At 41.5% G+C, this 23,150-nt stretch overlaps 1 protein-coding gene across 6 annotated transcripts in view; it reads left to right on the top strand.

The window, feature by feature from the left end:
• The first annotated feature begins 6,750 nt into the window (after positions 1-6,750).
• LOC136864094 (transmembrane ascorbate-dependent reductase CYB561) overlaps positions 6,751-23,150 on the top strand; it is a 403,629-nt gene continuing 387,229 nt past the window's right edge. The window contains exon 1 of one of the 6 annotated variants that reach the window (XM_068225782.1): positions 6,751-6,801. The gene's annotated coding sequence lies outside the window, so the exon portion shown is untranslated. Of the gene's footprint in view, positions 6,878-7,211; positions 7,236-23,150 lie in introns of those variants that run through there. The other 5 variants (XM_068225783.1, XM_067140660.2, XM_067140656.2 and 2 more) reach the window with 5 other exon arrangements.

Here is a 23,150-nt window from a genome sequence, read left to right as displayed (position 1 = left end):
TATCGTAAAAAACTAAACAAAAACTGGGCTTACGTCCAGTTACTATGCTCGATGTTATATTTTCCATCATACTATGAATGTCAAGAGAAATTCTATGTAAATGGTATTGTATTAATAATCTAAGTATGATAATCCAAAATGTGTAAGTCTCGTCCATGTCACTGTGTAGGTCAATGTAAAATAAGTTCATCGTGTGCTTTGACCCCATATTTATAACTTAATAAAACTATTCCCTCAGTTAAGAAGGTAATACCCCTAACACCTCCCATTGCTCTTCACGTCACTCCTTACCCATCCTACATATCCTTCACTCCCACTCAACCCGTCTTCATCTCCTAGCCAGAGAGAAGTCATTCCTTTTTAGGTGGCCCGCCCCAACCGCACAGTAAATAAAGCTGTAGACATTTGTCACGCTATTGTTAAGTTCTGATAAAAGAATACTATTGCCAGTGCTAGTTTTTTAGGGAAAATGTTAACTGGTACTCGCTTGACTCATCCCAAACGTATAATACTGGAGTCGCAGGCTACAGTTTTGTGGTGTCATATAGTCTTATTATGCTAACAGGTAGCCAGTTGTAATAAATAATAACAGTCGGGAAAATTTTCGTTTACAACCGCATATTTGGCAGCCACAACCAAGTGTTCAGCTTTTACAGATTCGATCACAGCATCTTCCACCAAACTTGCTTTCGGTACACAACATTAGAGTTCATTGCGTTTGATAAGGACTACAAGAAAAAACCTATTCATGTATAGCATGCACAACAGACGCAGTTAAGTGAACAGGGAGCGAAGTGAAGCTGATCAGTCATACGAAGGAAGTTCCCAAATTTTAATCGGCAAGCACCTACAGTCGAAATAGTAGTGCTATCGAAACGGATCGATATCATATACTTTATGATACGGTCGATTATTAAGGATGAGAGTCAATCTAGACACTTCACGACGCCATCATTCGATATCAAATGATGATGGCAGTGGAGACACCCTTTTAAACAATAAATCCAAATTGTCACCATAATTTTTACAATCTAAAGTTACCGGTACGCGTATCGGAGCGTACCCAGCAGAAGAAAAGCCCTGGCGTTTTAATGTTGTCTTTCCATGACTGTACATAATCTGTGTAAATACAAGGTTATTTTTAGCCTATTTCAACCATTGTCGAATCATCCAGAGAAATCTAGCATGGGATATGAATAAGACTGGAAAGAACTGGAGTGAATAGGTTAAGAGAACGTCCCGACATTGTTACTAAATGAGCAGCCTATCTACGATTTATGAGAAAAGATGAAAGAAAACATAAACTGATTATGTACCGTACCTAGTTGAAACGTGTTCCACATTCCTTATACTGTTCACAAGAGTGCGGGCATGATGTCATTATATCAGGCGTGTGTACAAGTGACAGCCCAGACAGAGACCAATTGTGGTTCATACAGGTAGTCAAATTTTATTTATACCACATGCGTTTATTATGTATAAAGCGAAGTGCAAACAAAATGAATGCGGAAAATGTCAACAAATGGATGAGTAAGCAATTAATATCAGTACTACATTCGGACTGCATGCATAACATTGTAGGTTGGCTCTGCAAAAACAATACAACGTTGGAAGATGATTGGACGAAACCAGAACTACTAGAGCTGGTAAAATAGAACAAGCCACCTGTACTGACCACACACTGCGTGCTAAAGGTTTCATTCCTCTGCAGCTACCGCCACATTACCCCGACCATAACACCGTCGAATTTGTCTGCAGTCAAGTCGAAAGGTCCAATGAAAAAATTATGGGAACATTGTCTGTAGCAACTTTAATAGGATGATATCCTAGGCTTTCCTGTAAAATTTCAGTAGAAGAACGGAAAACACTATACTTCATTTAAAAATACAGAAGATTATTGGAGAGCGACAGATAGACGGAAGAAGAAGTAGAACTGCTTATCCTTTCCGTTGGCGTCCATACTGATGATGATGCAATCATCTCCAGTTCACATACAGAATCAGGGCTGTGAGCGAGGACGTTCACCCGAAACAGCTGAAAAAATGAGAGGCTCGTTAGCAGATATCCAACCAATATGAAATACTTGAGATGCTTGTTATTGTAAAACTATAGTAGTTTAATCATTCAAGAAATGTGTACTTTGTATTTAATTCACGAATGGAATGTACCGTGAGATAATACATTACATTAGTATAAACAGGATATAATTATCATCTGGCTGCATAGAAAATAATATAAAATTCTGTACACGAGTGTCACGTTGTCAGAGCACTGGCCGGAGGAGGTTCGGTACAGCTCGCTCCTCTACACAGCGTGTTTAAACAAACGGTAAAGCAAAGTTAAGAGCGCTGCGTTTATATTTAAGTAAATGGAAATGGCGTATGGCTTTTAGTGTCGGGAGTGTCCGAGGACATGTTCGGCTCGCCAGATGCAGGTCTTTTGATTTGACACCCGTAGGTGACCTGCGCGTCGTGATGAGGATGAAATGATGATGAAGACGACACATACACCCAGCCCCCGTGCCAGCGAAATTAACCAATTAAGGTTAAAATTCCCGATCCTGCCGGGAATCGAACCCGGGACCCCTGTGACCAAAGGCCAGCACGCTAACCATGTAGCCATGGAGCCGGACTATATTTAAGTAATAGGGAAAATACAACAAAGTAGCATGCACCATGCCAGTAAAACACTTTGAAGTGCTCCTTCCAGCGAAATACAATTCGAACTTCAGCCGTTGAAATCCGCACGTGGGTAGTAGACACATTGAAGATCACCAATTAGAAGCCCTGCAGCAGGAGGTGCCAACGAATTTTACACAATATTCTGAATGGTCTTTTGACTAATAATTGTTCTGGACAAACCAGTATAATTATGTTTACAGGGAACGCGTCCCAATCGAAATTACTGCAGCTGGCACTGAAGCAACAGGAGTAAGAATATTCGACATCCCTCGGAAGTACCAAGTGAAAGAATTCGGGCAAACTTCGCAAAATATGGTACAATTAAATCTATGACAAGTGAATACTGGTCAAATGAGTGTAAATTATCTGTTAGTAACAGGATACCGCAAGTACAAATAGACCTAGACCTTCACCACATTGCGTCTTTTATCGTTATACACGGATTTAAGGGCCAAGTCGTATATGACGATCAAAAAAAGTCCTGCATTATTTCTAAAGCTAGTAACCACTTGAGAAATGACTGTCCCCGTTGCTACAGGCCAATGACACGTTTAGAAATATCCGCCCAGCGACAGGTGACCAGCACGTCAGCAGTACAGCAACGACAGTACCATGCGGAGTACCCGTCACGTGAATGACAGGCAGCCAACCCCTAGTAGAAACGAAACCCAATGCCAGTCAAATGTCCCAGACATTTCGGTGTCCGTACAGGAAACACTACACCATATACGGTAACGTATTATACGAACAAGTTCTTGAGTCAGGAATTAGTTTGCCAAAAGCCTGCAGCACAGGCACAAGCCAAAGGGCTAACCGTAAAAGAACCAAAATTGTCTGAACCTAGATGTAATTACTAGGGAGCGGGTTTTTATGTTAACATAAAAACACATATTTTTACTATTTTTAAACGTAAATACATGTTTTATGAAAATCCATAATAAGCGTATAAATCGGCAATATTTGTTACTCAATAAAATTTTAAACACTTCTGTGTTATGAAATGATGCTCATATTCTCATTTTTCGATTACGGTATTGTTTTTAACAGTGTATCTAACGTCATACTTCTGAATAATGTGGCTATTTATGGACTTCCCTCCGGAAGTTCGAAGACTTGCTGGTCTCTGAATACGTCGTTACCTTTAGACAGGGATTTGATTTTCTGCAAATGTTGTTTCCTTCCATGATTGTGTTAGCTAGCATTCCAACTCGCTCGTATTTGTCAGCCACCTCGGGTTTTGTTTATAGAATGTCAGCGAAGGGTGACTGGGAATACCCTAAATTAAACTGCGCACTGGAGACTGGGAAGATATTCTTCCAACTTGAGGTAGTGGGGTTGTATCATTCCTAAGAGTATGGTTAGTTGTTCAGATCCATCTATCATTCCCGTGGTCGTGTGATTTTGTCCGAATTTCTAAGAGAGAAGAAATATTTCGTTCAGTGTCTGCTGTTATTTTTTTAATTGAAACAGTGATTCACCGTAAAACGGGTTGTAATCTGCAAAACAGTGCCGAATGTGAAATTGAGTACAAGATCATGTCTTCAAATGCGTAGAGACATTTAAAAACATTTTCACCGCCGATGGAAAATTATTATTTTGCTAACCGTGTGGTAATACAGTCACTGCAGATCAACCTTCTCAAGTAACCCAGCGTTTGTCTGCAAATAAGCACGTGGGGCTGCTTCGCGCGTGCGTTCACGACAATTACTAAAAGATGAGCCAACTACTTCAAATGTAGACCCATCCAAATATTTCCCAGTATTATTTAGATTTATGTAGAGCATTTGCTTGAGCCGGCATCTCTCTTGACAAAACAAATAATCTGGGACTCAGAAATTTCCTAACAAAGTACATTAATTTTGAGACTCCAGACGAATCCACATCAAGGAAGAACTATCTCCCAAAAATGTTACGAAGAAACTTTACAAAAAATTTGAGCAGTATGTGATAGCGAAAAGCTGTGGATAAGCATTGACAAAACCACTGATTCAAATGATAGTAAAGTAGGAAATGTTGTAGTTTTGTTGCAGAATGACAAAACTACTTTTGAACATTTTTATTTGCTAGGGTGTAAAGACATGTCTGCTGCAAACCACGGGACTCTAGTTAGTGTTTTTAATGAAGCCGTGCACTTACTTTGGTCAAAAGGTGTAAAATACGACAACGTATTGCTTCTAATTACTGTTAGTGCAGTTTACATGAAAAAAGCAGCCCAAAGGCATTTCTGTAAGCTTTCCGAAAATGATGCACGTAACTTGCGTGGTTCATGCTCTACACAGGTTATGTGAAACTGTACGGATAAATTAGTGTCTGCTGGCAAAAGAGGCCTTTGTAAAGGCACCCTCGAGAATCTGTCTGATTAAAGACGAAAACCGACGTCTTCCGCCTCTTCCTCTGCCTATTGTCATACGGCAGGGGGTACGTAGCTTAGCGCAGTGATATACACGCAGACAATTTTGAACGTTTCGCATCCGTTGTGAATGCACTAGATAAAAACGACGGTCCGTCAATTGAGATTCTTCAAGAGTTACAGAAACACAGCCATTTAAAGAATGATTTGGCGTTTATATCTGCCAATCTAAGCTTCCTGTGTAAAACCATAGACATACTTGAAAAATCCACTAACCTGTGGTCCGAAGCAGTGAAGGAAGTGCCTGCTGTTGAAAATAAATTACATTCTCTCTTGGCTTCGCAGGTACAAGACTGTTAGAAATATGTGCGATGTTGCTAAAGTATTTGAGGATGCTCATCTTAGTGAAATTTATGGCGTTAGTGTTGGTGATTTTTCTCTCTTTAACTATGCATGTATGACGTCCATTTCGTTTTCGCAACATAAGGCGTTCTTTAGTGATGGTGCTGATTATTGTTTTAAGAGGAAGTACAACTAGGCAACCATATATAACGTTAATCAGAGAGAACAAATGGAAGGGATATGACACTTCGAAAAATGAAGCTATCGGCCAAAGAAAGGCGAAAGGCCGCGAAGGGCGTGAAAATGAAAGACCCCTAGCCCTCGCAACCTAATAGCGTTGAAGTCAGAAAATAACGAAAGTTGACCAAGGAAGGTCGGATAGGATAGATGAAAGTGAAGAGCCCAGCACGAGTAAGTGGAAGCAATGCCAGGACTCAGCTAAGGTCCCGTGGTCACCAACCCACGCTCCCAATGTAAGAGACCCTGGGACCCCTTTTAGTTGCCTCTTGCGACAGAAAGGGATACATCGGGTGTTATTTTACTGCCCCCACTCAAAGGGGGTTCTTTAAAGAAACTCGACATGCATTTGTGATGGACAATTTGGAGATGACCTTCGTTGTTCAGTGCAATTCTGAGACTACTTCCAGCAACTAATATTCCAGCGTGTGATTGGCGAGTACGAGCTTGTACAATTTTTTTCGTGGATGATAGGTGGTTTTTGCTATATTTAAACAAAATATCACCTTTTTTCTTAAATACCATAATATCTACTCGGGTACACCAAAAATTGATATACGGTACCATACTGTACTTTTTCATACACAGACATCCATTTGCCTCAATGAGCACGTTTTGTAGCATAATATTTTAATAAAAAAACTTTACACTTATTTAGCCTACCTCTTGAACGCGAGTGGTTATGTGATATTTAAATGAAATTATTTTTAATTTTTATCAAATATTTTTAGGTTTTTAGCACAAATTAAAAAAAAAATAGCACATAAAAATCTGCCCCTCCTAATTTAATTGTAAATCTCCACACTTCATTTATCATTATATTACTTTGTTCTTACTTAGGTACCTTAAATTAGGCCTACTGGTTGAAAAAGTTATTGCCGTATGATAAATTTTCTCATATAGTCTGTTTTAAAATCCGTTGCAACTTTTCACAATACGGCATATGAACTCGAGTTCTTATAGATGACAAAATATATCTTATATCTTTATCCTTTTTCACGTTTTGCAGGTTATAGGAAAACGATTAATTACATGTAATCGAAGGCAATTAAAACTAATTTTAACAGCTTTTGTGTTCTTAAATCTATCTTTTAAATCCGACACTAAATTGCCTATACGCAACACGGAAATGCTGACTTGGAAATAGCCTACGTAGAAGCCATAGAGTAAACAAACTCACAACTGAACTGAGTAAGTGTCAAATTGTGTTACTGTGCTGACAACAGGTGATAAATCTCTGTTGGGTGGTTGTATGTAAAGTTTCCGGGTAACTATTGCCCATATTTTAAAATGCTTAACCATCCATATATTTCGTGTTGATGTAACAGCTTTCCTTATACTGTATATGTATATATTTTTCAGTATGACCGAAAAATATTGTTTAGTGTACGGATTGAGGACCTAAACGACAACAAATTAAGTCTTAAATTTATTTTTTAAATACAATTATTTTGAGGTTATGTAATTTCTTGAGCATGTGATTCATGAGTACAAAAGAATAAAAAAATCATTACATGATTTTGGTGAGTAAGCTGAGGAGGAGAAATGTTTTGAAACGCAGGAATGTTTAAGCAAAGCCGTAAATTATGCCGGACTCCGACTGTCATTCCGTTAGAGCACCGTGGGTGTGCATTCTGATTTCGCATTTAGTATTTACATAAGTGACTACAGTTATGTTTAAAGTGTTATATTCTATCCATGTTTAGCTGCTGGTGTTCAAATTTTCACTCAGTGGCCGATAATTTCGTACACCGTTCTTTTACCAATGCTTTTTATTTATTTATTTATTTATTTATTTATTTATTTATTTATTTTTCTGCAGCTTGTCTGCAAAGTCACTAATAGCGTTTTTCCATGTTGTGGGATGCGTTGTAAAATATAATTTATTGCAATATTTAGATTGTTTCAGCAGAGATTGCTGTGTTTATTATTTATAAATAATTCATATTACAATGCCTGGGAGGCTCCGACAGTTTCATGTATGTATCATATTTGTTTAATGTGTTTTCTTGGTGCCACATTATCTTCACATCTTTGGCCAGTCTACTGTGCTGAGACCATCTTTTCAATTATGTTCATTTGATAGAGATGTGTCCTAGAGTGGGGAAGGTGTAAGCAGAATGGTAAATATTCACAGTCTACAGATGTTGATAGTGTCCACTTGGCGGTGGTGGGAGAGTTTTGATGAGTAGTGCGAGGACCGTTTCGAATGCGTGACTGTCTGATAATATTGACACGCATGGCAGTAAGTCCCTGGACACAGGTCAGTTCTGCTTAGCTTGGCAAATGTTTTACACTGAAGTAGCATGCAGGAGGAGTGTGATGGGGAAGTGCACAGCTGGCTGCCTCTTACTGTGCATACAGGAGGGACAAACACTATAGGGAAGTTGACATGTTGTTTAGTATGCAGTCATCATTTCCCCTAGAGGTAGCTCGGTTAGGGCAAACATAGTTCCTCTCCTGTTTTACCTTATCTCTCAACAATTCTTCATCTATTGCCATCTTCTTGTCCACATCTCATTGTTTGATGCTGTTCCTAACCACATCCATCCATCAAAATCTTGGTCTTCCACGACCACCATTTCCTTTCATTTGTACTTCCAGTTTTTATTCATTCATCGATTCATCTGTTTTATGCATTCAGACCATCTAATTGGATTGTTCTCCATATTATCACTTAACATTTTGACCTTTCTTCCCTTCCATAATTATGTTTTAGTCTTTCAGTCTTACTTTTTCTTCAGTAACATACGGTACTTCTCATAAATTCCATTTCTGCTCCTTTTATCCTATTTTCATACTTCTTGAACACTTACTACTGAGCTCGATAGCTGCAGTCGCTTAAGTGTGGCCAGTATTCGGGAGATAGTGGGTTCGAACCCCACTGTCGGCAGCCCTGAAGATGGTTTTCCATGGTTTCCCATTTTCACACCAGGCAAATGAAGGCTACGGCCGCTTCCTTCCTTCTCCTAGCCCTTTCCTGTCTCATTGTCGCCATAAGACCTGTGTGTGTCAGTGCGACGTAAAGCAACTTGTAAAAAGATAAATATATAAATAAAATGAACGCTTTACTAGTTTCAGCTATAAAGGTTGAGGTGTTGGAGGATTGTAAAGTGATTCGCGAATGTAAGAATTTTCATTCATTGTTGAAGTTTAAGGAAGGGGTTTTGTGTACTGAAGTACAGGATTATTTAGGTGCAGGTTTTGGGGATGTCTCGTTAAGTATGAAAGAGCTTGGTGCACGTATATCATGAAAGGAGATATGCATGCGTTCATGTATGGTCTTGGTAAAATAAGATGATAGGGCCCTCGGCATAAAATATATTATTTCAAAAGAAAATACAGTAATATAAATCTTACCTCGTATTACTTGTAGGAGATGGGTGTGTTCATTGCCAAAGCTAGGGACCCCATCAACCCACTTCTAAAAATATAGTTACTTTTTAAAGAAAATATAAATCATCCAGTGTTTTTCATACCATACATGTCAACAGCTCTACCAATGGTTACACTTTATAATATGGCATTACTCCCAGAATTCAACACTGATAGAAATGATTACCAACTGCAGCACTGTAAAAGCACCCCGTGCCAATTGCCGAAGAGGGTCTTTACTGTAAAGTCCTGATATTTTAAGCTGGGTCAGTATGAGCCAGGTCTGTTTAGACCAATTGAGTACACATGTCATCAACTGTTGGTGTCATGAGTAAGCAAGTAAGTAACCTGCTAGCAACAAAAGAGCATTGAGCTGAGGGGAGTCTGCAGTAGTGTTGCCTGGGGCAATTAGTTATTATGGTGAGGTCCCTAGCTTTGGCAATGAACACACTGCTCTCCTACAAACTCTGCAACAGAAATGCTCAGGTAGTATCCTCCTCCTAATTTCCTAATCCAGTCTTGAATTGTCCTCTTTCTTTCTTTCTTTCTTTCTTTCTTTCTTTCTTTCTTTCTTTCTTTCTTTCTCCATTTTCTACCACTGTTTTGTTTTTCTGCTTTATTTTCCAGATGATTCTTATAGGTCTACCTAATAATCTTACCATTTACACAATATAGCTGCTCTTGGATTTCTCTTTCTTCCTTCCATGTTACAGTATAATTTCGTTCATTTTTACACATTACTATACTATATTTACTGCTGTTGTGATATCTTCCCTCATATTAAAACAGCAAAGATGACAGTATACAGGAGAAGTCATGCCTCTATGGCTCAGATTCCATTTGAAACTGGTGGTCTCCCATGACAGTTATTATGTCATCAATTATAATGTAAAACTACAACCTTGCTTACTTGTCTGTGTGGTTCGATTTCAGCCCCCTACCCCAAGCTTTTGCCTACTTGAGTCTTGACACAACTGTAGCAGTTGAAAACATTGCTTCTACCATTTTAATTGTTTCTTTTAAAATTCCTTTCTTTACCAGACCTTTTCAAACTAGCTAATGTCAGTGGTGTAGATGGTTAGTCATCGTTCTTCTTCTGTTCCCAAGGTACCGAGTTTTGGGATCAGTGGCATTTCAGAGTGTTTAGATGTGTGTACTCCATGCCATTGGCTTGTAACTGTTATGGAACTCCTGCAAGTCAACATACCGACACGGTGTTGGGACGTTAAATGCTAATGTAATCATTTCCCATACTTTAGGTTAGAGAACATTGTCATAACTTAGATATTTTCTGAATTGATAAATGTCATTATCCTTCCCATCCCCGCATTGATGGGGTTGCATGATATTTGAGTGACATTGTCACTGGCTTCTCAGCAGGGCACCTGCAGTTTGAACCCCGGCCAATACTTGTGGTATATTTAAAAGCAAAAGTTGTGTCTGTGTGGTTCAGATTCCATGTGAAACTGGTTGTCTCCCATGATTGTGATATCAACTGTCGTGGAAAACTACAAGCTTTGCATGCTTATTAACTGCAAGGCTGACTCATGACGGTTGAGGCGCTGGCCTTCTGACTGCAATTTGGCAGGTTCGATCCTGGCTCAGTCTGGTGGTATTTGAAGGTGCTCAAATATGTCAGCCTCGTGTCGGTAGATTTACTGGCACCTAAAAGAACTACTGCGGGACTAAATTCTGGCACCTCGGCGTCTCCAAAAAGCGCAAAAGTAGTTAGTAGGACGTGAAGTCAATAACATTATTTGCTTATTTACTCCACATGCTTTTCCATATTTTCTCATAATGGTAAATGACCACCACCATGATCTTTCATTTCTGAAACCAAAAATAATTCTTTCAGTTTTGTTTCCATCTTTTCTCTGATTCTTCCCTCTAAAATTCTTCGTATTTTCGTAGTGGATGATATAATTATTGTGATTTCTATATAATCATTTCACATTCACCTTTGACAATCTTCTGGAATATAATTTTCTTTCCATGCATGGATCGATCTGTATGTCCACTGCACTCCAGCAAACCGCAATAGTACCGCTTTAGTAATCACAACAATTGTTGCGATTGAACAAATTGAGCTGTGAGTTATCTATTGACTAGAAAATGATAGACACCTTTTTTTTTTTTAGCCAATTTGAAGTATATGGTAAGGACCTGGATGATGTCGACTGGATTCTGATAATTCCTTCCTCCTTTTGAGCCTGAACAGCTGATTAACATTGTAAACTTGCACAAAAACATAAATGACCAGACATCCTATACCAATATTCTTAGCATATTTCCACCCAGAAACAATATCCAGCATACAGACTTGTATAACTCATGGTGGTATTTACAATATGAAATGCAATGAATGTTCCTAATTCTACATTGCAGAAATGGCTCATAATTACTATGATGTGGTTTCTTTTTATATACTCTCCGTACGATATGATATTTTTAGGTAGAATGGTTTGCTGGGACCTTGCTGTGTTGGAGTAGGGTGTTTATTTTTTATATGTTTGCTTTACATCTCATGGACATGAATAGGTCGTATAGCGACGATGGGATAGGAAAGGACTAAGAGTAGGAAGGAAGCGACCATGGCCTTAAGGTAAAGCCCCAGCATTTGCCTGGAGTGAAAATGGGAATCTATGGAAAACCATCTTGGGCTGCCAACAGTGAATTTTAAACCCACTATTCTAGGTCACAGCTGGATGGCCAACTTGCTCAGTGGAGTAAGGTGTTGAAAGAAATTCGAGGTTATAGCTGTAGCCATAAGCATGGTGTACAGAGTGAACTTTCGTAGGTTCTGCTTAGAACTGGCTGCTTGAGCTCCACATAATAAAAATATTTCAACAACAAAAAATCCTAGTTTTCACACTATCTTCCAAACCCAATGATCCTTCTTTCCAAGTTTATGTAACTATTTATTACTACTTCCCCTAATATACACTGACCGGCAAAATTAATGCATCACTTGAATTTTCCTAGGAAAAGCATGTTAAATTGTCAAACATGGTTCTACTTTCCTAGCAATAAGTACCATTATGAAGGGCCGATAACTTGGATTTTGGACCCCTTCAGACTGCAGGCATCATCGATTCATTGTTATGCTATAGCAGCAGTCCCTTGTTCTGTAGTCCTATTGATTTACGTCGGTTTCTGTGAATGTAAGGCATTGCGGGTCGCATCCACTGATTGTTTTAAATTCATGTCCATCCATTCATTCTTCATCCTCACGTTTCGAATTCTGGTCAGTGGAGACTTTTGGACTTTTAATTTGTCATTCCATTTCATCTCATTTCGTACCATTAGGGGCCGATGACCTCGATGTTAGGCCCCTTTAAATAACAATCATCATCATCATCAATATTCACAGGTAATCCCTGCCTGTCGTAGAAGGTAACTAAAAGGGTCATGTGGCCATCGGTCCCGTTTTTTTTTTTTTTTGCGGGGATGTGTTTTAGACCAATTCAAAATTCTTGATGTGCGTGCTGCTTAGAGAAGGGCCTCTTACATGTGCGATTATGCCTGAAAGTCTGCTCTTGACTCCTGGGAAGCCTGCGGGTGGGAACGCCATGTACCCATGCAGTAGTTTCCGCCTGACAGTACAGGTCCCCACACAACCGAATGCCAGAAGGACATATTATTATTAATTGGTTTTTTCTCTATATTACTCTGTGCTAGCTATGGGGTACATGCTATTGCGAGTGATTGGAGGAAGGGAGTCCTAGTGCTCATTGCCTCAGTCATTCCGTATTAGGCATCTTCCAACAATGGACACCGGGCAGTACCGGCTACGACCAGGTGGTTATTGCCTTGGCTGCTTGGTTCGGCTATAGAGGCCCCTGATCGGAGTGGGTGGCATTTGGGGAGGATGATTTCGGGCATGGCTTCGAAACGTCTTCGACCTGCCCAAGGTGGTCCCCCACCGAAGTCTTCAACTTTTGATTCCTTACGGGGTCAACACCCTGGGAACATGCGCAGCGTGAAGGAATAGGAAGGAATGGGATCCAACCTCTCTAGGTTTCTGTTTGCTACCAGAACTGATGGTCATGATTTTAAGCTGGTAAAATCAATCCTTTTTAGTAGACACATTGAAGGCGTCCACGCCGAACTTCAGGATCTCAAGAAAATGTGCAACGGTAGTTTGCTTTTGAAGACTCACACAGCACTGCAAGCCGATCAGTTGCTTAAATGTGACCACTTTGGCGAAATCACCGTCAAAATGGAGGAGTTAAATTAATAAACTTCATTGTTTGTCCGTATTGAACCAAGATTACAACTTTTATTATAATTTGGGTCCACCTTATTCAATACATTCTCTTTTTGTCCACACTATGGCACTGCTACCATGGAATTGTAACGGTTATGACAGGGATCTTGCTGAGCTGCGCCAGTTCATTAGTGAGTTTGTGGTGGACCCAAATTATAATAAAAGTTGTAAAGTGGAGGAGCACAAATCCTTGAATCTGGTTAGCAGGGTCATCTTCCACCGTGACCTTATTTTGAACACTGACGATGAGTTGATGAAAGACACAAAGAACCGTGGTGTGACACATGTCCGGCGCATTATGTGCAAAGTCAACGGTGTAGACGTTGCCACGGCTGCCTTCATTGTCACTTTCAAGTTGCCGGTGTTACCAGAAAAAGTCAAACTTATCGTTGCGATGTGGGGCCGTACATCCCGCCTCCTATGCGATGCTTTCAATGCCAGAGATTCGGACATATGGTATCTCGTTGTTCGAATCAATCTATGTGTGGTACATGTGGAAGAGCAGCTCACGGCATGGAAGAGTGCACAACATTGTACAGGTGCACTGACTACTCTGGTCTTCATTCTCCTCTTGATCGGAACTGTCCGACATATCTGAGTGAGAAGAAGATCCAGGAGATGAAGACCCTGGTGGTCTTTCCTACGAGAGCGCGCCGTAAGTTTAATTCCATGAATTTACTTGCCAATACACCAGACTACAGCATGATAGCTTATGGTCTCCCAGGTTCGTGATTCACATCTTTACCCATGAAGATCGCTGTGCCCAGGGCTGCTGTTGCTCCTGAGAGCAAAGTCGCAAAGAGTAAACGCTCGAAGGGGCGATAACCCAACCTTGGACCACCAAGAAGTCTGTGCGAGCTGGGAGTCCTAAGTTGGTACAGCAGGGGGGGAAGGCCAAGTCTCTCCCCATCAAGAGGTCGACGAAAGCCGTGCCCAAGCCGCTGGAGGTGGCATCACCGACCAGGGCTGGGAAATTTTCTCTCAGCCCGTCTAAACTAGAACAGATAGTGGAGAAGGGGAACACCCTTACTGGGCGCTCCCGCACTTCTCCTGCAAAGGGGAAATCATGCCCTTCATTGGCAGGGTGTGAGTCGGTGCCAGCAGTATGCGTGCCCATAAACTTGAGTGCTCCACTTGTAAGAAGAAATCCCGCCCCCAAGGTACGTCGAAGTTCTGGGCATTAGTCCTACAGTCTGTTGATGATGGGATGGATGTCGAGCTGTCATCTACATCTAAGGATGTAGATGTTGATAGTGTTTAGGTTTAAGGACATCTTGTCGCTCATAACCTAACACACACTCTTTTAGTCCACACTATGGCACTGTTACCATGGAATTGTAACGGTTATGACAGGGATCTTGCTGAGCTGCGCCAGCTCATTAGTGAGTTTGCGGCGAGTATAGTCTGTATTCGGGAAACCAATCTCAGACCAGGCCATCATGCGGTCTTGAGAAATATCAGACTATACGCAACAGAACGATATTATGCTCACCGGGCATCCGGTGGCGTTATTTTTCTTCATTCTGATACCTATAGTGAAGAAGTTCCCCTAAGAACGCCACTCCCTTGGGGGTTTTCTTGCCTGTTTCCCTATCGGACGCATCCCAAATGGCGGATAGGGGCCCTTCGGACTAGTCTGAAGGGTCTGAAGGAAATAGAATACCCTCTCGCGAACCAAAAACAGGTATTGCCAGAAAACGTCTTGAGGCAGTGTGATTGCTACTAGCCCAAGCCAAGGCTTGGAAGTGGAAACCTCACCCACACATGCTAGAGAGGCATCCATGTTACCTTCACATGGGTGGTTCAGGTGAAGTGGGTGCTGGTAATTGAGGTGAAAGCTCACTGCGGTCTGCTGGAACCAACACATCACTTTGCCCTACGTAGCCTGAACGAGCCACGGGCTGGGAACGGGGCAAACCCAACCTAGCGGGAACCCATGGCTCTGAACTCGGGCATGGTAATGCAGTAGGTCTACTGAAGGTGGAACAAACCTGGTCAGGTTCGGTCCAGGGGCGGACGGCTGAGGGTCGTTGCGCCTGCTGCGGAAAGTCTTAGTTGTGAGAGGGCAATATCTGGCGGAATGCCTCATCGCGGATGGTGAGAATGCCTCTCAGGACCCTAGAAGGGGCAAAAATGCTATGTCATATGGAACCACTTAAACACCAAGGTAAGCTATGGAAGCTCCAGAAGAGCAGGTCCAGTGGCAGGCCCAAGAGGAGAACATGGAGGCAGAAGTCTCAGTAGGGCAGGCTGAATCCATCTTTGAAGAAGAAACAGAAGAAGCAACAGGAAAGCCGGCTTCTAGACAGAAGGAAACAGGAGACTTCACTGAGAAAGACCTTAAGATATCTGCATCGAAACTAAATGGCATGCATATAGATACACCACCTCGCACAAGTGCCTACTACAAGGAAAAGAAGAAGGCAAGGAAAGAAGCCAAGACAGCGGCTGGGACGTGGGTGGAGAAGAAGCCAAGGAACAGGGATCGGCGAGATGCTTTGCCAATTACTACGCCCAAAGGGCAAAGGTCGGAGGAAAGCAAGCCATCAAGTTCGGCTACAAAACCACCCTCCAAGAAACAGAAGGAAGAAAGTCATGTCTTTTCTGGAAAGACTGTCCTCCGTTAAGGTCCTAAGACCTTTCCAGATGGAAAACTCACGGAGGAAGACGTTACTGAATTGTCATCTGCTCTGATAACACAAATGAAGCCGCTGTCAGACGGATGTCTGCCTGGCTTCCTTGAGTCACCAAGGCTGGAATGTGGAGCTACGGTACTGATCCGTGCAAATACAGCAACGAAAAGTTGGTTGGAACAGACAATATCAAACTGTAACCCATAGAAAGGGGAGACCCTAGAGGTGGTGGATGCAAAAAAAAAAAAAAAGTGCTGAACACGACCAAGGTCATCACCGAGTTCCCATCTCCTTTTGACAAGATGAAAGTGGAGGATGTTCTTGTCAGAATCAATCAGCACGATACCGAACTTCTAACGCAAGAGTGGAGAGTGCTGAATGCCACTTCAATCGACAAGACAGGAAGGACAGTTGTTTTAGCCCTTGGTGAAAGAGACCATGAGGAGCTCAAAAAGAGAAGCCTTAAGGCTAAGCTCGGACTTGGACAGATCAAGTTTCAGGTCATCAGGGGAAAAATTAAACCCAGTGTTAATAAAGATGGTGCTGAAGGTTATTCAGGCCAATCTTCAGCATAAAAAAGCAGCTGTGGCCAATTTCACCAGGAAGTTCAAGTCTGGGACTATTGACGTGGCCCTTATTCAAGAGCCTTGGGTAGTCAAGGGCAGAGTAGCAGGTCTGGCAGAATCTGGAGGTTAGCTGATGTATGATACAACATCGGAAATACCCAGAACATGTCTTCTTGTGAACAGGAAACTAAAATGTCTTATGTTGCAGGAACACTGTTCACGGGACTTAACTGCGGCCAAGATTAAACTTGGAAATTCGGAGGGACCCAGAGAAATAACCATAGGCACTGCATATCTCCCATATGACTCAACTAATCTGTCCCCATCAGAAGAAGTTGAGAACTTAATTTGCAATGTAAAGAGGAAAGGCGAACACCTAGTTCCATGGAGCAGATGCAAATTCACAACACACGGCATGGGGCAGCACGAACTGCAATGCAAGCTGTGAGGCTTTACTAGACTTTATTATTGGAACTGTGTAGACGATACTAAACCTAGGAAACAAGCCTACATTTTTATAAATAAAAATCATAGGGAAGTAATAAACATTACACTAAGCACTATGCATATTGCAAACTTTATTAAAGACTGGAAGATGCTGGAGGAACCATCATTGGCAGACCACCAGCACATCCAATTTGCAATAGATGCGAGACTATGTGGGATTGAGATGTACAGAGACCCAAAAAGATCTAGTTGGGATAGATACAGAGAAGTTCTAGGGAAGGCTGTACAAAAAATTCCAACTAATGTGAGAGGACAGAAAGAATTGGATGAGGCAGTGGAACTATTAGAAGAGGCCATTATAGACTCATTCCATGACAACTGTCCTCTCAAAGAAAAGAAAAACACCAAAAAAGTAAGGTGGTGGAACAACAAACTAGCCAAAATGAAAAAAGAGGTTAGGATGTTGTATAGAATATTATCTACAGTAGAAATGGTATGTGGGACGTATCTCATAGGAAACTCTGAGTATAACTAGAGATACGGAAAGCAAAAAGAAAATCTTGGAGACTGTTCAGTGAGAAAGTGGAATCACACACTGAAACAGCAAAGCTGCAGAAGGTTCTGAAAGCAACTCATATAAATCAAGTGGGGATACTGTAGAAACCCTTGGGTCATTTACTCAGGCGGGGAGGGACACTCTGGGGATACTAATGATTTGTCACTTTCCTGAGGCTGAGGAGATGACAGATGTAGAAACTGTTGGAATAGAGGCCGTAGCTCGAATAGCAGACTGGAACTGTGCCAACAGAATAATAAATAACTGTGTAAAATGGGCAGTCGACATGTTTCATCCTGTAAAGGCTCTGGGGGCAGATGAGATACTTTCGATACTCCTACAGGAAGGACGGGAGATACTCATCAAAGTTCTGACGGACCTTTTCAGAGCTAGTCTAGCTTTAGGGTACATGCCGAAATCATGGTCTGAAGCTAAAGCAGTATTCATACCTAAGCCTGGAAGGGCAAATTATGCCCAAGCCAAAACATACAGACCATTATATTTAACCTCCTTCATGCTGAAAGCAATGGAAAAATTTTTGGATAAATATATCAGAAGAATGGTGCAGCTGAACTCAACGTTACATGAAAGGCCTGGCAGATCCACTGAAGTAGCACTCCATCAGTTGGTTTTAAACCAGAGGAAAGCCTAGAATATAAAGAAATTGCACTGGCGGCATTTCTAGATATAGAAGGAGCCTTCAGCAATACAACCTATGACTATAATAAAAGCATTGGAAAAGAGCAAGGTGAGTAAAACCGTCGTCAAATGGATTAAATCCATGTTAGACAGAAGGAAGATAAAAGCAACCCTGTTTGAAGAAATGCTGATGGTTAGGGCCACCCAAGGCTATGCTCAGGGAGGAGTTCTTTCGCCTTTGCTGTGGAACCTCGTGGTGAACAAAATCATAGCTATGCTCAATGAACAGGGTTTTTATACACAAGGATACGTAGATGACCTAGTGGTTGTGGTACGAGGTAAGGTGATGAGTGTTACCCGGGACTTCAATGCAAAGATCACTTAACCTTGTGGAGAAATGGTGTCGGGAAGAACAACTATCAGTCAACCCGAACACGATAACTCTGGTCCCTTTTACGAGAAGGAGAACATTAGAGGGAAAGAGATCGCTGAAACTATTTTTTTTTTTTTTTTTGCTAGGGGCTTTACGTCGCACCGACACAGATAGGTCTTATGGCGACGATGGGATAGGAAAGGCCTAGGAGTTGGAAGTGGCCGTGGCCTTAATTAAGGTACAGCCCCAGCATTTGCCTGGTGTGAAAATGGGAAACCACGAAAAACCATCTTCAGGGCTGCCGGTAGTGGGATTCGAACCTACTATCTCCCGGATGCAAGCTCACAGCCGCGCGCCTCTACGCGCACGGACAACTTGCCCGGTGAAACTATTTGGACAAGATATATCACTATCACTATCAGCCATATTCAATCGTTTTTACGATGTGGCCTCTTTAAGTCCGAAGCAAGGTAGGTTTTCATGAGTTCTCTCCATCTGGGACAGTCTTGAGCGATGTTCTGCCAATTGATCCCAGTAATCTTCCGGATGTCTTTATCCCATCTGTCCGGTGGTCTTCCCCTTGGTCTGAGATGATCTTTCGGACACCACTCAAGCACAAGCTTTGTCCACCTACCATCAGTTCTCCGAGCAACATGGCCTGCCCACTGCCATTTTAGGGTAAATACCCTTTCTAAAATGGAAGAACAGGCATTGCAGCTAGGTTTAGTGTTAGATAAAAATCCAACCTTGAATCCACATATAGAAAGAAACATAACCCGGGCCAAGAACTTGCTGTGTGCATGTAAAAGAGCCATCGGGAAGACATGGGGCCTAAGACCATCAGCGGTAATGTGGATATGCCCAATGATTATTAGACCGTTGATGGCCTATGCTGCAATCATCTGGTGGCAGAAAGTAAGTCAAGGAAAAGTCGGAAGTAGATTGGATAGCCTACAGAGAATGGCATGCATAACCATAACTGGGGCTATGAGAACTACGCTGACAGAAGCTTTGAATACTTTACTGTACCTCCCATCACTATGTAATTTCATAAAAGGACAGGCTAGAATGAGTTCATATAGATTGGCACAATCAGAGTGCTGGAATGCACCAAGACCCAATCTAGGACACTAAAGTTAACAGAATAATAACAGAGGAAGTTCTGCACATGCCTTCTGAACATATGATACCAAAGTACAACTTTGAAAAACCGTTTGATACCCAGATAATAAAAAAGGAAGACTGGGATATCAACAAATGGAATACTGAAAAAGAAGATATAGTGTGGTGGACTGATGGCTCAAAGACTGTAGATGGCACAGGAGGAGGGATCAACGGGGGAAGACTTGCAAGATCAATCCAGATGAGCCTGGGCAAACACACTACAGTCTTTCAAGTTGAAGTGATAGCTATCATAACATGTCTTGAAGACAATCTGGAAATGAAATGTAGGAATTAGAATATTTTCATTTTTACAGACAGCTAAGCAGTCATTAAGGCACTAGAAAAAGTCCAGATAATATCCAGAATTGTCTGGTATTGACATTCACTTCTCCTGAAGCTCTCAGGGTACAACATTGTCTTAATAATATGGGTACCAGGGCATGCAGATATAGAAGGAAATGAAAAGGCAGATAAACTGGCCAGGAAAGGGGCAGAAACATATTTTGTAAGCCCAGAACCCGTATCTATAATACCAATATAAATGGTCCGTTATTGGACATTATAAATTTTCCAGCTAACTCATTCCTGGTTGCCAGCGTTTCGCCCCAGTGTGCCAAGTTGGGCTCATCAGTTGGTAAATATCACACCCACCAAGACGCATGGCTAGGTTTTTTTTTTTTTTTTACGGGGGGCCCCCGTAGCCCGCTCCCGCGCCGTGACCATCGACTCAATCTACATGGCCTCCGACATGCTATTAATTTCTAAGTAGAAAGAGATAGCTGGGTAGAGTGGGAAGTGATACAAGGAGTATCTGCCTGTTTCCATGTCAGACACGTTACCAGGCTAGATTGTGTTAGGTATATGGTGTTGAAGTATGGTATTGAAGGGTCAGGGAAAAACCACATAGGCAGAAAGAAGAAAGAGCCTACATGTAAAACCTGACTTCTTTTGATAGCACATGCAAGGATGTGGGCTGGAGATAGACCAGAGGTTGTGTTAGTTAGGAATATGTGTCATGCAAACATAACCATTTCCTTGCCATTTTCTGTTATTAAGGGGATCAGTCTATCTTGTCACTGCCTGGTGCGGCTCGGGTCTGCTAGCGTCTGGGCTCTGGGCCACAGGTTCGTCCTGTTGCCCAGCAGCCAGCAGTCCCCGGTGCCAAGTCTCCTTTTGGAGAGGGGGGAATTAAAGCCAAGCCTTACATAATGCAAGGGGCTATCTTCTTCCGCTTGTTGATGTCCCTTTATGCGGTGTTGTTGGAACACACTTGTGTCTGCAACAATTTGTACATATATACATTTAAAACTTTAGTGTGCGGGCCGCTCTATTCCGCTCTCGTGTCCTGTAAAACAAGTACATCATATAATTAAATGATATTATCAGGGGTGGGTTATCTGTCCACTCCCTTGTCGCTGGCAGGGGGCGGCGGTGGATTGGGTCGTCCCTTATTATGGCTGAGTTGCCTTCGTCATGATGTATTTCTTATCTCAATCCTCCCTCGCTTAAGATTACCTGTGGTGGCAAGATCTGTAACATAACATAACATAACATCACATAACATAACATAGTAGCAGTAGTATAGCATAACTTAATCTAGGATATAGGTGAACTGGTATGTACACATATACAGGTGTTGCAGTGTAGTGTGTGGGCGTAATGTTAAGTGGAGCGGTGTAGTGAGTTGGTGTCAGCTTAAGAGGGGAGGCGGCTTGGGGCCCCGGCCTCCTAACCCTGTGCCTGAACAGAATGTGCTTCGGCGTGGGATATTTGGTGTATAGATCGACGTCGTAGCGTCCTATTCCATGGACTAGTGGGTTGATCTTATTACCCCATGATTTAGTGTACATTCGGAGTGTTTGGCCACTGCGTAGGCTGTTTGGAGCCACCGGCAGTGCCAATGCACTATGAGAGGCTTTCTCTCATTACCAAAAATTGATGTCTGCCTGGCTATCAGATGATATACATGTTGATTCCCATAGGGAACCTGAAATATTTGTCACGAATGAGTAAATTTAAAATACCAATACCAATTCCTTATATTAACACCTAGGTACTTGCAATGATCCCCAAAAGAAACTTCCACCCCATCAATGCTGTAATTAAAACTGAGAGGACTTTTCCTATTTGTGAAACTTACAGCCTGACTTTTAACCCCGTTTATCATCATACCATTACCTACTGTCCATCTCACAACATTATCAAGGTCATTTTGCACTTGCTCACAATCTTGTAAGTTATGTATTACTCTGTACAAAATAACATCATCTGCTAAAAGCCTTATCTCTGATTCCACTTCTTTACTCATATCATTGACATATATATAAGAAAACGTAAATGTCTAATAATACTGCCTTGAGGAAATCCCCTCTTAATTATTACAGGGTAAGATAAAGCTTCGCCTACTCTAATTCTCTGAGTTTTAATATCTAGAAATATAGCCACCCATTCAATCACTCTTTTGTCTCGTCCAATTGTACTCATTTTTGGCAGTAGTCTCAAATGCCTTAGATAGGTCAGTCATGAAACAGTCCACTTGACCTCTTGAATCCAGGATATCTGCTATATCTTGCTGGAATCCTACAAGTTGAGCTTCAGTGGAATAACCTTTCCTAAACCCATCTGCCTTCTATCGAACCAGTTTATATTTTGCAAACATGTCTAGTATAATCAGAAAGAATGCTTTCCAAAGCTTACATGCAATGCATGTCAGACTGACTGGCCTGTAATTTTTAGCTTTATGTCCATCACCCTGGGAGTGAAATTTCTAGATCCTAATGGGTGGGTAGGAAGGGATCTGCACTCAGATGGCCTTCACTAAACTGCAGTGGTACGTATGTTAGGAAATTTGTTTGGAAGGGTAATAGGGAGGTACATTCAGGGAAATGAGGTGGTCTAGGGAGCGGTGATAAGGGTACAGAGATCTGGAAGTCAAGTAGGGATGGCATAAAAATGTTAGTGTTGAACTGTAGAAGTATTGTAAAGAAAGGAATAGAATTAAGTAATTTAATAGATATTTATTTACCAGATATTGTAATAGGAGTTGAATCATGACAGAGAAATGATATAATGGATGCAGAAATTTTTTCACGGAACTGGAGAGTGTTACATGTAACTAATCTCATTATTAGACCCGTATTGAACTATGCTATGATATACTAACAATACAAATTTGTATTGAAAAGGTGGATCAAAATAACCAACAAATTGTTAGTATATCACTGGAGAGTGTATCGTAGAGATAGGATAGGAATAGTGGGAGGGGGAGTATTCATTCTGGTGAAAGAAGAATTTGTAAGTTACGAAAAAGTTAAAGATGAGAAACATGAAATTCTAGGTGTAAGGCTCATTTCTAAAGATAATAGGCAACTTGATGTCTTTGGAGTGTACAGGCCGGGAAAGGGTAGCGCTGTCACGGATTCAGAATTATTTGATAAGATAATCGGCTATGTGGGAAACGACATGGAAAGGAATGTGATTGTAGCGGGAGATCTGAATTTAATCACAAATTTTATACAAG

The sequence above is a fragment of the Anabrus simplex genome, chromosome 2 (genome assembly GCF_040414725.1).
Source record: "Anabrus simplex isolate iqAnaSimp1 chromosome 2, ASM4041472v1, whole genome shotgun sequence".
Classification (NCBI taxonomy): domain Eukaryota; kingdom Metazoa; phylum Arthropoda; class Insecta; order Orthoptera; family Tettigoniidae; genus Anabrus; species Anabrus simplex.
The sequence above is the reverse complement of the archived record's forward strand: the minus strand, read 5'-3'. Positions and strand labels throughout refer to the sequence as shown.